The following is an 18,197-nucleotide window of genomic DNA, read 5'->3' on the forward strand; positions in this document are numbered from 1 at the left end:
GCTATTTATGGTTTTAAGCCATGTCGTCAATACACAGAAAATAAAGTGAGATTCAGACAAACTAAAACATAAAACTGTCCTAGAATCTGCAAAAAGGAAAAATGCTTTCAATGTCTTTATATTAAGTCCATTGGACTATTGTCCATCTTAATCAATATTGGATTAGTTTTTGAATCTTATTTAACATGATCACAATTTCAACTTTACGTGGACTTTTCCTGAGCTACAGTTTGTTCACTCTTTCACTTTGTGTGCCTACACTGAAAAGACTGAGTAATTCATCTCTAGAGTCTCCTAAACAGGGTAGTAAAAGCAGCATTAATGAGTCAGCTTTGCTGTTGTCTCCTCATAACTGTCACTAACAGGGAATAGCTTGTTCTTGGCTTTGTACTCTCACTACACCAATCTGCCTCTTTATTCTAACTCCATAGAGCTTGTGGAAGGCAATTTGGTCCTAATTCAAACAGATAAATCAACCACCATCAGCAAACACCAGTGAAGGCCTGGTAGGGATATAAAGATTTTGAAACTATCTTTACCCCTTCATAGCTGATGTTCCTCCAAAAATGTGGTTTGATCACTGGGTGCTGCAGCGTGTGTGAGTCTTAGATCCAGATATTGCTAGCAAGGAATAACTGGACAACTATGACATTGATCTTGTAGATCATCCCTATAGACCTGTGCCCAGAGATTCTGTATTAAGAGATGTACAATAAGGCAACCACATGGAGCATTTCCGAGTCAGAATATTATTTACAAATGCTTCTTTAGCTGCAAGAGGCCACTGCTTCTTCAGAGCAATCAATACGAGGGAGAAAGTTACCTCTAAGGTGTGTGGGCTGCCATGGGGTTTGCATAGAATATGTACAGCAAATGCACAAAGGGAAGATATTTTCAGAGTTCCTGGACTCCCAAACTTCCTCTATGTGTTTTCCTAATGGTCACAATGATGAACTATGTATCTATTAGCTTGATTTTCTCTGTCTCTCTTCCTCTCCAGGTCTTCCCAGCTGGGACCACTGACACAGCCTTGGCCTTCCTTGGTTTCCAAGGTAATGATGACAGAAGAAGCCTGCACCAACAGGCCCTGCTTGAGCCCCTTGGCTGCACTGGTAAGGCTTAGAATTAATTTGCATTCCAGATGCCATGTTGCACCCCAACCTGGTGAGGTTCCTCCATGAGTATCTTGGCCCACAGTCCCTTGCAGCCCTACTCCTCAGCCCTGAACAGGCTCAGTCCAAACACCCAAATTCCTAATTCTGATCAGTTGCTCAGTCTAAGACCAGAGACCTTCCCTGAGTTCCAGCTCACTGGCGAGGAGTCCCTGAAATCCTGCCTGGTTTACACCAGTCCTTCCTCTAAGGGTTGACCCTGGCACCTTACCTGCCAGAATCCAATTCTTATACTTCTAGCCCACCTCCTACTGGTGACAACCTTCCCTGTCTAACACCACACATGAACCACTTCTGGATTTCTGCTCTGCTCAGCCAAACTCACTGGCTGTCTTAGAATCCATCTTTTCTGAAATCAGGACTGGAACTGTTGATTTCCATCAGACATCATGCCTGGTTCCCCTGTTATCCCTTCCAAAGCTACAGTTTGGTTTCTTCAAAAAGACGATATTTCTTTTTCTTTCTTTCTTTTTTTTTTACAAACTGTTTATTTTCTGTCAACCTTTTCCATTTCTATTTCCATTTTGTTTGCCTTTGTGGAAGAGCAGCTTAAGACCACTCAGTGGTTGTTCCTACCTATTCAGTGGCCTGAGCAGTGGGAGCTGCAGACCAGTCTTCAGTGGCCAGCTGGGCACTCCAGTCTTCCGTAGAGAACTGCTGAATAGGCACTGAGGGCACCTGCATGCCTTCAGACCAGTCTGCAACTTCAGACTGAGTAGCAGTGAACTCAGGAGCTGGAGAAGTCCATTCACCCTGAAATTCCTCCTGGGTCACAGCCTTTTCAGCAGCAGCCTGCTCTTCCTTTTCAATCTCTTCAGGATCTCTGTAGAAGTAGAGATCAGGCATGACCCCCCATGGGTGTTCACGGGAAATGGTGCCACGCATGCGCAGAACCTCCCTGGCCAGCATCCACCACATCAGACCCACTGAGTGAGCTCCCTTGTTGTTGCAAGGGATGGCAATGTCCACATGGCGCAGAGGAGAGTCGGTGTTACACAGAGCAATGGTAGGCAGGTTAACACAGGACGCCTCTGTAAGAGGCTGGTGGTCAGCCCTGGGATCAGTAACCACCAGAAGTCTTGGCTCCCGGAAGGCTGCTGGGATCTGGTTAGTGAAGGTTCCAGGAGTGAAGCGGCTGGCAATAGGAGTGGCTCTGGTAGCAGCAGCAAATTTCAGCACAGCTCGCTGGCCAGTATTCCTGGACGATGTAACACTGACATCAGGTGGGTTTTCTTTTCTTTCTTTTTTTTTTTTTCCATACAGAACGTGCCCTCTTTAATACCCATCACCAGGCTAACCCATCCTCCCACACCCCTCCCCTCTAGAACCCTCAGTTTGTTTTTCAGAGTCCATCGTCTCTCATGGTTTGTCTCCCCCTCCAATTTTACCCCTTCATTCTTCCCTTCCTGCTATCTTCTTCTTTTTTTTTTTTCTTAACATATATTGCATTATTTGTTTCAGAGGTACAGATCTGTGATTCAACAGTCTTGCACAATTCACAGCGCTCACCATAGCACATACCCTCCCCAGTGTCTATCACCCAGCCACCCCATCCCTCCCACCCCACCCCCCACTCCAGCAACCCTCAGTTTGTTTCCTGAGATTAAGAATTCCTCCTATCAGTGAGGTCCTATGATACATGTCTTTCTCTGATTGACTTATTTCGCTCAGCATAACACCCTCCAGTTCCATCCACGTCGTTGCAAATGGCAAGATCTCATTCCTTTTGATGGCTGCATAATATTCCATTGTGTATATATATATATATATATATATATATATATATATGGTGTATATATATATATATATATATACCACATCTTCTTTATCCATTCATCTGTCGATGGATATCTTGGCTCTTTCCACAGTTTGGCTATTGTGGACATTGCTGCTATAAACATTGGGGTGCACGTACCCCTTCGGATCCCTACATTTGTATCTCTGGGGTAAATACCCAGTAGTGCAATTGCTGGATCGTATGGTAGTTCTATTTTCAACTTTTTGAGGAACCTCCATACTGTTTTCCAGAGTGGTTGCACCAGCTTGCGTTCCCACCAGCAGTGTAGGAGGGTTCCCCTTTCTCCGCATCCCCGCCAACATCTGTCGTTTCCTGACTTGTTAATTTTAGCCATTCTGACTGGTGTGAGGTGGTATCTCATTGAGCTTTTGATTTGGATTTCCCTGATGCCGAGCGATGTTGAGCACTTTTTCATGTGTCTGTTGGCCATTTGGATGTCTTCTTTGGAAAAATGTCTGTTCATGTCTTCTGCCCATTTCTTGATTGGATTCTTTGTTCTTTGGGTGTTGAGTTTGATAAGTTCTTTATAGATTTTGGATACTAGCCCTTTATCTGATACTGACATCAGCTGGGTTTTCAATGGCAACAATAGCACGAGCTGCCAGCAGAAGCTTCTCCCAGGTTCTCTTCAGATTTATGATGTAGATACCATCACTTTTCCTTTTGTAGATGTACTGTTACATTTGAAAGTCAAGGTTGGTGCCACCTAAATGGGTTCCTGCTGCAAGGAATTTGAGGACATCCTCCTCCTTCATTTGCAGGACATCAAGAGCTCCGGACATTGTGAAAGTTTCCCTTTAAGTTACAACGGGAACACAAAACAACGCCGTATGGACCTTTCCCTGGGTAGCGCGGAAAGGACCAAAAAGAAGATATTTCTAAGAGCTGTAGGAGAAATCAAAACCACAGGACCTGGTAACCACTGAATGTAGAGGCTATGAGATTAAAACATGAAATATGACTGAAGTTTCAATTTGCTAGGACTTTTCTCAGTGCCTTAAGTATATTCCAGAGATCTATCTGTACAACAAATCTGGGGGAGGAGGAAGACTGCTGTATCACATTTCACTTTAAGTGAATGACTCCCCTTGGAGCTGTAGATGACACCAAGTGCAGAGCCTTACACCACAGCTTTCAACAAGGGGGTCAGAAGATGAGCCAGAGGTGAAGGTGAAAGTCAGAATCCAGCTTACAACAGCCCTCTGTTTATATTATCCCATTTACTCCTCACACAAACCCAAGCAGGTAAGATTATCCCCATCTTATCCAGAAAACACTGGGGCTCATAAGGTTTAACTTGCTCAAAATCACTCACTTTCATAATTGTGAAGCTGAGAATTGAGCCTCGATATGTCAGATTCTAACACTAGAACTCTAACCATAAGCTACAATGCCTTCCTAGGAGAAACTTAGAAAAGCAGCAACCAGAGGTGGGGAAGACAACCAGAAGGCAATGGACCAAAGGAGCCATGGAGGAGAAAGTGGCCTGTAGGGTCCAGTGCTGCAGAGAGTCAGGTAATGTAAGAACTGGAAGGGACAACGTATGTGGCAAATTATATTTATAGAAATAAGTGCACATTGTTAGCTATGTGCCAGGAACCATGCTAAATGCTTTAGCTGTATTAATTCTTTTAAACCTTAAAATGGTCCCCAGGGATAGGCTCATTGTATTGATAAACACAAAATAAGACACAGGAAGGTTAAATAATTTGCTTAAGTTCATACAGCTAGCAGGGAGTAGAGTCTGGATTTGAATCCTGGCAAGTGGGCTCTAGGCTCTGCAGGCTTAGTCCTCCTGGGAGGTCTCTCAGCAAGAACAGTTTTGGTGGGGTGATGCAATCCAGCCAACTTGCAGCTTGGCTATGAAGGGAAGGAGAAGAAGAAAGCAGGAGTTCAAGAGGTTGGGGGGGGGGAGGGGATGTCTTAGTTTCCTAGGACTGTCATAACAAAGTACCACCAACTAAATGGCTTAAAACAACAGAAATGTATTCTCTCAGTTCTAGAGGTTACAAATCCAAAATCAAGATGTTGAAAGGTAGAAATCAACCACAAGAAAAAACCTGGAAAGAGCACAGATATACGAGGTTAAATAACATGTTACTAAACAATGAATGGGTCAACCAAGAAATTAGAGAAGAAATTAAAAATTACATAGAAATGAAAATAAAAATACAACAAACAGTCCAAAATCTTTAGGTTGCAGCAAAAGCATTTGTAAGAGAGAAGTTTATAGCAATACAGGCCTACTTCAAAAAGCAAGAAAAAAAAATCTCATATACACAACCTAACCTCACACCTAAGGAGCTAGAAAAAGAAAAACAAACAAAACCTAAAACCAGCAGAAGGAAGGAAATAATAAAGATTAGAGCAAAAATAAATGATATAGAAACTAAAAAAAAAAAATAGAACACATCAATGAAACCAGGTGAAGTTGGTTCTTTGAAAAGATCAACAAAATTGATAAACCCAGCCAGAATCATCAAAGAGAGAGAGAGAGAGAACTCAAACAAAATCATAAATGAAAGAGGAGAAATAACAACCAACAACACAGAAATACAAATGATTAAAGAGGATATTATGAAAAGTTATATGCCAACAAATTGGACAACCTAGAAGAAAAGGATAAATTCCTAGAATCATATAACCTACCAAAACTGAAGCAGGAAGAAATAGAAAATTTGAACAAACTGATTACCTGCAATGAAATTGAATCAGTAATCAAAAAACTCCCAACAAACAAAATTCCAAGGCCAGAGAGCTTCACAGCTGAATTCTACCAAACACCTAAAGAAGAGCTAATACCGGGGCACCTGGGTGGCTCAGTTGGTTAAGCGCTGCCTTCGGCTCAGGTCATGATCCCAGAGTCCTGGGATCGAACACCACATCGGGCTCCCTGCTCAGCGGGGAGCCTGCTTCTCTCTCTCCCTCTGCCTGCTGCTCTGCCTACTTGTGATCTCTCTGTCAGAGAAATAAATAAAATCTTCATTAAAAAAAAAAGAACAAGAGTTAATACCTATTCCTCTTAAACTATTCCCAAAAATAGAAGAAGGAGGAAAACTTCTAAATTCATTCTATGAGGCCAACATTACCCTGATACCAAAATCAGATAAAGACACCACAAAAAAAAAGAGAACTATACACCATTATCTTTGGTGAACATAGATGTAAAAATCCTCAACAAAATATTAACAAACTGAATCCAGGAATACATTAAAAAAATCATTCACCACAACCAAGTGGGATTTATTCCCAGGCTGCAAGGGTGGTTCAATATTCTCAAATCAATCAATGTGATACATCACATCAATAAGAGAAAGGATAAAAACCATATGATCATTTCAATAGATGCAGAAAAAGCATTGGACAAAGTACAACATCCATTCATGATAAAAATCCTCAATAAAGTAGGTTTAGAAGGAACATACCTCAAAATAATAAAGGCCATATATGAAAAACCCACAGCTAACATCATACTCAATGGGGAAAAACTGAGAGCTTTTCCCCTAAGGTCAGGAATAAGAAAAGGATGTTCACTCTCACCCCTTTTATTCAACATAGTACTGAAAGTCCTAGCCACAGCAATCAGACAGGAAAAAGAAATGAAAGGCATTCGAATTAGTAAGGAAGAAGTAAAACTTTCATTATTTGCATAGGACCTGGATACTCTATATAGAAAACCCTAAACTCTACCAAAAAACTACGAGAATTGATAAATGACTTTAGTAAGTTTCAGGATACAAAATTAATACACAGAAATCCATTGCATTTCTATACACTAATAGTGAAGCAGCAGAAAGAGAAATTAAGAAGAGAATCCCATTTACAACTGCACCAAAGATAATAAAATACCTAGGAATAAACTTAACCAAAGAAGTGAAAGACGTGTACTCTAAAAATTGTAAAACATTGATGAAAGAAATTAAAGAAGACACAAAGAAATGGAGAGATGTCCCATACTCATGGAGTGGAAGAATACATATTATTAAAATGTCTATACTGCCCAAAGCAATCTATAGAATTTATAGATTTAATGCAATCCCTATCAACATACTAACAGTATTTTTCACAAAACTATAATAAATAATCCTAAAATTTGTATGGAACCACAGAAGACCTCAAACAGCCAAAGCAATCTTGAAAAAGAAAAACAAAACTGGAAGTATCACAATTCCAGACTTCAAGTTATATTACAAAAATGTAGTAATCAAACAGTATGGTACTGGCACAAAAATAGGTATATAGATCAATGGAAGAGAACAGAAAGCCCAGAAATAAACCCACAACTATATGGTCAATTAATCTTCAACAAACGAGGAAAGACTATGCAATGGGAAAAAGATAGTCTCTTCAACAAATGGTGTTGGGAAAACTGGAGAGCTACATGCAGAAGAATGAAACTGGACCACTGTCTTATACCATACCCAAAAATAAACTCAAAATGGATTAATGACCTAAATGTGAGACCTGAAACCATAAAAATCCTAGAAGAGAGCAGAGGCAGTAATTTCTCTGACATTGGTCATAGCAACCTAAAGAAGAAGATGGAATATTACTCAGCCATAAAAAGAATGAAATCTTGCCATTTGCAACAACATGGATGGATCTAGAGAGTATAATGCTACAGGAAATAAGTCAGTCAGAGAAAGACAAATACCAAATTATTTCACTCATATGTGGAATTTAAGAAACAAAAAAATAAACAAAGGGAAAAAAAGAGAGCCTTAACTCTTAACTGTAGAGAACAAACAGATGGTTACCAGAAGGGAAGAGGGTGGGGGATGGGTGAAATAGTTGATGAGGATTAAAAGTACACTTAATCTTGAGGTGCCTGGGTGGCTCAGTTGGTTAAGCATCTGCCTCCGGCTCAGGTCATGATCCCAAAGTCCTGGGATAGAGCCTCACATCAGGCTCCTTGCTCAGTGGGGAGTCTGCTTCTCTCTCTGCTGCTCCCCCTGCTCATGCTCCCTCTCCCTCCTTCTCTCTCTCTCTCAAATAAATAAATAAAATCTTTTTTTAAAAAAAAGTACAATTAGGGTGGGGGGATGGGTTAGCCTGGTGATGGGTATTAAGGAGGGCATGTATTGCATGGAGCACTGGGTGTTATACGCAAACAATGAATCATAGAACACTACATCAAATAAATAAATAAATAAATAAATAAATAAATAAGAAGGACGGAATCCTCACAGCAAAAAAAAAAAGTACAATTAATCTTGATGAACACTGAGTAATATATGGAACTGCTGAATCACTATATCATACACCTGAAACTAATATAACACTGTATGTTAATTAACTGGAATTTAAATACATACATACATACATATATAAACAAACAAAAGATGTTGAAAGGGCCATGCTCCCTCCAGAGACTCTAAGGGAGGATCCTTCCTTGCCTCTTCCAGTCCCTGGTAGATGCATGTGTTCCTTAGCTTGTGGCAACATCACTGCAGTCTCTGCCTCAGTCTTCACATGGCTCCTTCCCTGTGTGTCTGCGTCTCTGTGACTCCACATGGCATTCTCTTTGTGTGTCTGTGTCCAAATTTCCCTCTTCTAATAGGACATCAGTCACATTGGACTAAGGTCCTTCCTAATGACCTCATCTTGATGAACTCTGCAAAGACCCTATTTCCAAATGTTGCATTCATAGGTCCTAGGGGTTAGGACTTCAACATATCTTTTTGGGGGAGGAGGATACAATTCAACCCCTGACAGGAGCCATGGTCCAAAGGAGGGTTTTTAAGATAAAAATGGGAAGGATGCTCTACAAGCTCTTTTAAAATAACATTTTATTAAAGATCAGTAGTCAAGTCATGGTTCTTTCCAAATGAGCAGGAAATGTGATTATCTGCATCCTAAGAAAGGCTTGCCATGCCTGGCATATCATTTTCAGTATTCTGCTTTGATTTAATGAGTCGGAGAAGGACACAGTCTCAGAGCGTTTGCCAGGAACATTCTGGTACTATCCATCTATCACAACCTCCCCAGCTCATGTCTCCCCTGATCAATAAGAAAGCAGAACCGAGGCCTGTGTCAAGCAGCATGGTTAACTCTCAATCACACAGACTGACAGAGGCAAGAAGTTGTGTAAACACTAAAATGAACAAAAACTTTTCAACTGGCTAGAATTTGGTTGGTTTTTCTATTGACGTTTTCTTAGACAATTTTTAAGAATCGTTTGTAATCCCTCGGTTTATTTTTAAAAATATTGTATTTATTTATTTTTGAGAGAGAGAGAAAGAGAGCACGAGCGGTGGGGATGGGCAGAGGGAGAAGCAGACTCCCCGCTGAGCAGGGAGCCCAATGCCGGACTAGATCCCAGGACCCTGGGATCATGACCTGAGCCGAAGGCAGATGCTTAACCAACTGAGCCACCCAGGTGCACCAGTAATCCCTCAGTTTATATCAAATGGAAGAAGCAATTCAAGTAAGTAGCCTAGAAATAGCTGGGTTAGCAACAAAATCGAATCTGGGAGTAAATGATCAGTGCAGATAATCCACACACTTCTAAGTAAGAATTAGCTACACTTACAATATTAATAATAGGTTGATCCAACACCTAAGACATTGGCATCAAAATTTTACTTTAAATAATTCCAGGGTAGTATTAGTTATATTAAAGAAACTGCCACTTACAACATTTATGCATTCATTACTTTTTCCCAAAATGTTTAATTATTATCTGCTTCTTCCTGATTAGTTTGACATAGTATCATAAGCATGGAAATTTAGCAAAAACTTTAATTAAAAAACACCAATAAAGAATGAGCAGGTAGTAGCTGTCAAAGAGTATCTAATGCTGTGAAACATTTGTGATTCACACTATCTTTGCTCTTGAAATTCATAACCACTGTATTCACAGTACTGAAAGAAAAAAATGACACCTCCCAGCCAGGGCAGAAGACATCAACATTATCAAGGGACAAGAGTGCTCTTAAAACAAATACAATATTTTATTCCAATAATGTCAATTATTACCCAAAACTTTTGAAAGACTCCTTTCCTATAATTACCACCAGAGTGTATAAAATATTCTTTTTAATTCTTTCATTAATTTAGCAAATTCTTATTTAGTGCCTGCCATGTATGTGATATTGTGCTAGGTTTCATTGATTTTTTAAAAGATTCAAGAGTAATTCAGAGCAAAATCACACACATGGTATTGTTAATCAAGCAGGGTAATGCCATTTTTTTTTAAGATTTATTTATTTGAGAGACAGAGAGCAGGGGAGGGGCAGAGGGAGAGGGAGAGAATCTCAAGCAGACTCCCTGTTGAGCATGGAGTCCAACACAGGGCTCAGTCCCATGACCCTGAGATCGCAACCTGAGCCGAAACCAAGAGTCAGATGCTCAACCAGCTGCACCACCAAGGTGCCCCTAGGGTAACGCCATTTAGATCAAAAAAATGTTTCACAGAAAGTATGCTGCCAGGCAAAGTACAGTTCACTCTTTCTGCATCAAAATAGAGCCCTGGAGATGGTTTCAGAATTTCTTCAGAATAAGTCTGGCTGACACCGGACTTTGGAGGATAAATTTTTAGCAAACAATGCCACTGATTTCAGAGAATCTATCCCCATTGCCTTATTGTGTGATTGCAGACACTCTGTCCCCTCAAGCCTCAAGACTCAAATCACACATTCAGGCTGAGCCCACCAGGCATCACCATCATCTAGTATCTTCTCCAGAGACGGTCATCCTTTTTCCAGTTTCCCTTGAAAGATCTAAACAAATGGTGAGTCACTGTGATTTCTATGCATCACTGCAAATATAAAGCACACTCACAGAGCTTCCACTCGTGCCTACACTGTCCTTTAGAATGAGCCCATTTCTCTCCCTAATTTACTCTTCAAGGGAGGGTAAGTGTAAGCCAACACTGCAGATAGACATGAGTAACTGGTTGACCCATTTATACAGCAGTATGACAATGTGTTATCTGCACTTCCTAACACTCATGTCCTTGAGTGTCCTCATACTCCATTTGAGTGTGGGCAGAAACTATGATTTGCTTCTAACTAACAGAATATGGTAAAGGTGATGGGATATCACTTCTATGATTATGTTACATAAGACTGTAATGTCTGGCTCACTAGCAGGCTTTCTTTCTTGTGAGCTTTCTTAAAGCAAATCACCATGTCTCGAGCTGCCCTACAGGGAGGCCCACATGGCAAGGAACTGAGGGTAGCCTCCAGCCAACCAAAACCTGAAGTCCTCAGTCCTACCACCCACAAGAAATTGAATTCTGCCAACAACCGTGTGAGCTTGGAGGCAGATCCTTCCGCGTTCAAACCCTGAGAGAAGACCACAGTCTCAGCTGACACCTTAAAGCTGAGATCCTACAGCAGAGGACCTTCTGAGCTGTGCCTTGCTCCTAACATTTCACCTCCACAGCCTTGCTTGTTAGTAGCTTTGCTTGGTTATTCACTTCACATAAAGTGCCCACTAATTGTCAAAAACTCCAGGATAATTCTACAACTATCAACAGCCGGCATGTTTCGTGGTCAGTCCGGATCACTGGTATCTCGGTGTGTATCAACATGCTGGAATGTGCCACAGTCCTGTTCTTCATAGCTACCTTCTGGAGTAAACAGGGAAACCAAAATAGGCAAATCCATAGACATAGAAAGCAACCTAGTGATTGCCAGGGCTAGAAGAAGAGAAGAATGAGGGAGGAGGTGCTTAATGGGTACAGGGCTTCCTTCTGGGGTGACGAAAATGTCTCGGAACTAGAAAGAGGTGATGGCTGTGTCACACTGTGAATGTATTAAATGCCACTGAATTGTACACTTTAAAATGGTTAATGGTTATTTTATGTTATGTGAATTTTACCACAATCAAACACAAAGAAAAAAAGAGTAACTAGAGATAAGCAGGGACCAAGAAGGCTTTTAAGGTTTCAGAGAAATAATTTTTGAATCATAAAGGAAGGTCAGTCTGGTCACTTTTCCAAGAGAAAAAAATCAAAAGCAGCTTACTACACATACTACTTCCAGATGCTATATTCATGGATCCTAAAAGGTCGATGACGATAAGACTTACCATTGACATTAAAGATACACATTGACTGTAAGACTTATCTATGATTGCAGAAGCACTAAAATGTAAGAATCATTACACTCAAAGGTAAATACTATCGCAGATAAAATAAACATGGTTACTACTAATTTAAGCAGATATATTTTACTTAACGCATCTACAATGTAACTTAGAATGCACTGATATAAAGTGGAAAAACTCCAAAGTCAACTATGGAAAAAATGCATAGACTGGAAGATAACAGGTCATTTGTTTCCTCTGAATAGAGGAATCATGGATGAGTTTTCCCATCTTCTTTAGATGCTTTTGAAAAGTGGCATGAGAGGCTTCCCTCGCCTTTCATCTTCGTGCCTTCCCATCTTCTGCTGGTAGGAAGAGGATGGAGCCCCAGCAGTAGAGTGATAAAGAAGAATCGGAGGAGCCCAAGAAAGAGGGACTTCTGACCACTCATGTACGGAGAGTCAGCACAGCCTGAAAGGACACCCAAAGGAAATGGTAGCAGAACACTTGCACCATTCCCTGGCCTCTGAGTGATTTTGTGGTCCGCTGTAAATAAAGGTTCTTTCGGGTGGTAGACAGAGCCAGAAGCCTACCCAGCTGTTTCTGGGCATAAAGCCAGGGTTATATATTTTATCCAAAATTTTTGCTTTGAGCATATACTGCTTCATAGTCAGAATAAACAAACAAAAATGGGGAAATGGACTAATATTAACCCCTGCCTTACTCCCTTTAGCCAACCAAGCAAGTGGTTTTTAGGAGGTGACAGGTCATTTTCTGCTAAAATCATCACCTTATGAATATATAAAATAAGAAATCCCAAGAGAAGCTGAAATTTCACTTCAAGTAAAGAAAAAAGAATAAGTGAAAGATAGTGTCACATTTCTCTTTGGAAAGTGCGGGCTTTTTCTGAATTCTAATGGACTGTATGTCATTGAAACATTTAAGTGGCCTGAATGATTCTTCTTTTCAGGAGGATAATGGATGTGACACAGGTGCTAAAGGATGAATAGGAAGCAAGAATATGAGGCAAGCAGATACTGAAAAGAGACCTTGTAAAAAGCTTTTAGTTCTTTTTATTATTCACATCCCTGAATGGATATGTCTGCAAATTTATTATAAAAATCAACTTTCCACATCTGGAAATGATGTAGTAGAGTATCAGTTCATTCCTCCCCCTGGCCCCCCAAAATACCTTTAGATGATGATGTTTTTGCATTGAAGTAAGTATTAATGTTCCCACCTTAATCTTTACATATTGATTACTACTCACTGACTAGAGTAATTGCCTACACATGAAGTATCTTGTAGCCTTGAAAGATGTTCTTCACTTCTTGGAACATCACATCATCATGCCTGTCATGATTAGACAGTATCACATTTGCCTTGCTCAGCTGAAATGGAGACATTTCACTAGCCTTAATGATGCCTACCTGACAACCAATTCATTTGGGAATGAGCCTAATGTTTTGTCACTGAAGGACACAAAGTAGCTTTCAGAGATCTAAGAAAAGAGACAGTGACAAGTTATGTTAAGCAAACTACCTTTGTTTCTTCGCCAGCAGGCAAAAGTGTTACAAGGAAAGTGTTCCAACTCTTGGATTTGAAGTGCTGTAGCCAAAAATGAAGTTATCAACTCTTACAGCTTAAAGAGAACTCTAAAGATCTAGTCCAAAGATTCCTTGGCCATCAGGATCTACCTGCAGATATCTGAACCTTACCTAGAAGATCAACAAGCCAGTTGCAACTTCCAAGTTTCTTCTTTCCACAGTCCCTGACATTTCCACTCAGATAAGAAATGCTTGCAACAACCACTCCTACCCATGCGTGTATGCACAGGCATGCACTCAATTCTTTTTTTTTTAATTTAAATTCAATTAATTACCATATAAAGTATTATTAGTTTCAGAGGTAGAGTTCAGTGATTCGTCAGTTGCATGTAACACCCAGTGCTCATTACATCACATGCCCTCCTTAATGTCCATCACCCTGTTACCTCATCCCCCCATTCCCTTGCTCTCAATTCTTTTAGTCAACCAATAACTGCTTATGGAGCTGCCGAAACGTGCTGTATACTAAGATAGGTCACAGAGAACATAAAGGTGAATAAAGCATGATTCCCTGCCTTCAAGTAGCTCAGAATCTTATAAAGACAGGCATTAACAAATGCAATATAATACTGTCAGCAAAGGCCTGTAGAAGTAGAAACAAGGAAGTAATCAATTCATGAGAATTCTCCCTGAGTAAGATGACATTTGCATCAGGTATTACAAACTGAGTAGGCATTCCACAGACAGACATAGGAGAAGCAGGAAAAGGAATTCCAGACAGAGACCTTGGTAGGCAAAATCTTAGAAACATGCATGCTCAGGATGAGCAGGGATGGGAAGTACACACAGATCAAGAAGCAAGGCGGCAGAAGGGAAGTTGATAGGAAGGCAGATTTAAAGCCAAAATGTGCGCAGCCTCAAAGGCCATGCAAAGGAAACTCAATTTATCCCATAGGTAAATGAAGTAGGCAACACAAGGTTTTAATTTAAATGCACTGTGTTGTCTTATTCAAATTGATTGTCTCTCAGAACCTGGCATAACAGCCTCTCTCACAATATAAACATTTGTGCAGGAGGGTAGTCGCTGCTCAACAGACAATCAGATTTGTGTTTCAGAAAGATATCACTGAGAACAGTGCAGAGAATGAACTGGAAGGTGGGAGACACTGCAACAGAGACGGGTAAAGAGGCTCCTGCAATAATTTGGGTAGGAGCTAATGCTGATGAGGGAACAGAAGGCAAGCCGAGGACAAAGCAGAAGCTGACACCCCACAACACCCCCCACCATGGGATATATGTGACATTCCTCAGGCACTCCTGGCTGCCCTAAAGGAAAAACAAATAGTTAACTTGTAGAGATCACAATTCTGTAAGACCTGAGTCTCCCTCAGTTTACGAATGTCCTAGTGATTTACTAGGAATAAGCTTTCTTATCAATAGCCTAACTTCCAGAGACCCATAACTCAGTTTCCTGAAGCCCTAACATCATCCCCCCCCTTCATAAAATTGAGGGAGGCTGAGGCAGAAGGAAATGTAAACAAAATTGAATTTCTTTTAAACCTGCAGCCCATTGATAAGGACATGTGATAAGAAGAATGTAACATTCCTCCAGGAAGCTCCCAACTATCTATCTAGTAAGTTAATGCCTTAACCTGACCATGGCAAGGCCTCCGGTATCCTGTGAGTCCTGTGAGTCTTCTTTAACATATGAAAGTACTTTCTCGAAACCTCCCTTTTTCCTTACCTTCCTCAACCCCATAGTATAATCAGCCATCCCTCACAATCCCAGTGCAGCAGCTCTTTCTGCCCATGGGTCCTGTCCCCATGTTTTAATAAACCACCATTCTGCACCAAAGACGCCTCAAGAATTCTTTCTTGGTCGTGGGCCCCAGACTTCACCCCACCAAACCTCACCTATATTCCAAAACCACCTCAATGCTGGCCTAAGGATGGTGCTATGGCAAGGGTGAGTTGACCAGGCACTCGGGAGAAAGAATGAATGTGACTCTGCTCCTGACTGGCTGTGGGAACTGAGGGAAACAGACAGGAATTCGAGATGACACTCAGATTTCTAACTTAACAATGAGTGTTCCCAAATGGCTCGGTCCCCCTAGCAGCTCAAAGGGGAGGCAGAAGTTGATAGGATCCAGATCACAGCTGGAAGGGGTAGACTTGGACAGGGGGTAGGCTGCCTCTTTTTCTTTTTTGAGTCAAAAAGAAGGAAGCACAAAGGAAAATAAAGGAGCTTCCACATAGTGACCTCAGGTCCATCCAAAGCCCTTTAATATATGAAAAAAACTACAGCTCGGAGCAATGAAGGGGGCTACCAAAGACCACACGATACAGTAGAAGCATAGCCAGAGCAATTCAAGAAGTTTCCCCAGGGCTCCTCCCATGATATTACAATGTTTCCTTTTATAAATTAAGACAATACCAAACACTTTAGCTTCCTGAGCATGGAAATAGAAGAGAAGACATAACATGTTTGTAAATTAAGAGACACTGTAAACAGCTATGCCTTCTGCTCTTCTGAATGTCTAACTCTTGGCGATTCATTTTGTAACCCGGCACATTGGAATATTTCTTTATTCTAAGGAGAATAGTTGGAAAGATCAACAGATACAGTCATACTAACCCTGAGGCCATGGTTTTTGTAATGTGACAAAGAAAGGTTTTTTGAATGAATTAAATGCAGGTGAGTGCAGACCTCAGAGTTAAGTTTTCAAAAAAGCAAACTTAGTTTTGCATATCCTAATTGAAAAGGAGGCAAGAAAAGCCGTTACTGATGCATCAGAATACATTTCTGCTGTCTTTACACTGAATCTCCTAAAAATAAGGGATTCAGATTTACTAACTTGTTTTTATTCATCCAAAAATCAATATTTGGGATGCAATAGATTGAATTCAAGGTTTCGAAATATAATTTGGGAGTTGCTGGAGATACAGCAAATATTGATCAGAGTAACTTCATGTTCCTTATTGATATTTCTTTCTTTACTATCTGCTTAAAATGTCCAAGTTCTAATGCATGACCAGTCCTTCCCTCCAGTCAGGTCACGTAAGTGTCACCCAAGTGGCTCCCACTATGTTTTAGGCTAACTTCAACATCCTGATGGAACATGAAGGTTTTGTTTAATCCAAACACCCCAGTGAAGAATTAATATAGAAACAACGGAAGACAGATTGCTTCAACATTCAATTTTAACTTCCATATATCATACACTAATAAAATAAGACTATCTGTCAAAGTGTCTGACATATAAAAGACACTAAGCAGTTTTTAATATCTCAGTGGAGAGGTCATGTCAGTAATACAAATCATGGTTAATTTTTTAGACCTTTCAAATTACCTCAGTAACATTAGGATGGAAGGCGATTTTTATGCATCTCAGATGGTGCTGGTGACAAAGGAGGTAAATGGAACCACAACAAGAACCCATGGGAATTTTAAATGGAGTGAAGGAATCCAGATGCTGGCTTTCTAATTTGTGCCTGGATGCATGATATGGGCATCTTCTGAAACACTGTTTTAGCCCAGAGACCATCCCTGACCCCTCCACTCAGCCAGGTCCCCTTGTCGTCTGCTTTTCATCTAGCACATGCCCTGTGATTATGCTAATCTCTCTATACTGTAATTATTTCTTTTTTTTTTTTTTTTTTTTTTTGGTATTACCTCTTTAATTGCCTGTCTTTCCCACCAGGCAGGAAGCTCCATAAAGTCAGGCTGTCTGTACTATCCATCATTGTAAGCCCAGAGCTTGGCAAGCGCCTCACACATTGCAGGTGCCTAGTAAGTATTTCTTGAATGAATGAATTGGTAAATAAGTGAAAGATGGAATGAAATGGTTTTCTGAATCAACTTTTTTTTCTGAAGAGACTTGTCCATTATCGGACATATGTTACTAAAAATAATAAACAGTAGTATATTGTAAAGGATTTGAGTTTGGGGTGGGGAAGAATGCTAGATGCTCTGTTCATTTTAATAGCTATTAGTGCTCCTTTCCTTTTTCCTGTACTAGAATCCCTTTGGCCAGAGCTTTATTGTAATTTTAGTTGACTGCAGCGACATCTACTGCTGAGATGGAGGAAGAGTCACCTTCCACTTGCAGATTGCAGGTGGTGCCTGAGACAAGACTTCAGGGCGTTCAGGTGTCACCCTATCATCCTGCATAATGAGTCTTACAGACTGTTATTTCCACTTTACAAATAGGAAACTTGAGTGTATATTCATTAACCTATCCCACAGCAAATGAGCGACAGAGCCCTCAATACCAACTCCTGGCTACAGTGCCCCTCATTAGAACCTTGCTGAATGAGGAGGGGGGATGATTATGGCAGAAATGCCTCGCTAGGGACACCTGGGTGGCTCAGTTGGGTAGGCGTCCAACTCTGGATTTCAGCTCAAGTCATGATCCCAGGGTTGTGAGAACGAGCCCCACATCAGGATGGCCATGGAGTCTGCTTAAGATTCAGAAAGAAAAAAAGAAAAGAAAGAAAGAAAAAGAGAAGAAAGGAAGGAAGGAAGGAAAGAAAGAGAGAGAGAGAGAGAGAGAGAAAGAAAGAAAGAAAGAAAGAAAGAAAGAAAGAAAGAAAGAAAGAAAAAGAAAGAAAGAAAGAAAGAAAGAAAGAAAGAAAGAAAGAAAGAAA

The 18,197-nt window shown here is 40.6% G+C and overlaps 1 protein-coding gene and 1 pseudogene across 2 annotated transcripts in view; both read right to left on the minus strand.

Moving 5' to 3' along the window:
* The window catches only part of ARMH4 (armadillo like helical domain containing 4), a 156,479-nt gene that overhangs the window by 41,310 nt on the left and 96,972 nt on the right, over positions 1-18,197 (minus strand). The window lies entirely within an intron of this gene.
* LOC116633010 lies at positions 1,722-3,873 on the minus strand (annotated as a pseudogene).

This window comes from Phoca vitulina, unplaced genomic scaffold (assembly GCF_004348235.1).
Source record: "Phoca vitulina isolate PV1807 unplaced genomic scaffold, GSC_HSeal_1.0 scaffold7, whole genome shotgun sequence".
Lineage (NCBI taxonomy): Eukaryota > Metazoa > Chordata > Mammalia > Carnivora > Phocidae > Phoca > Phoca vitulina.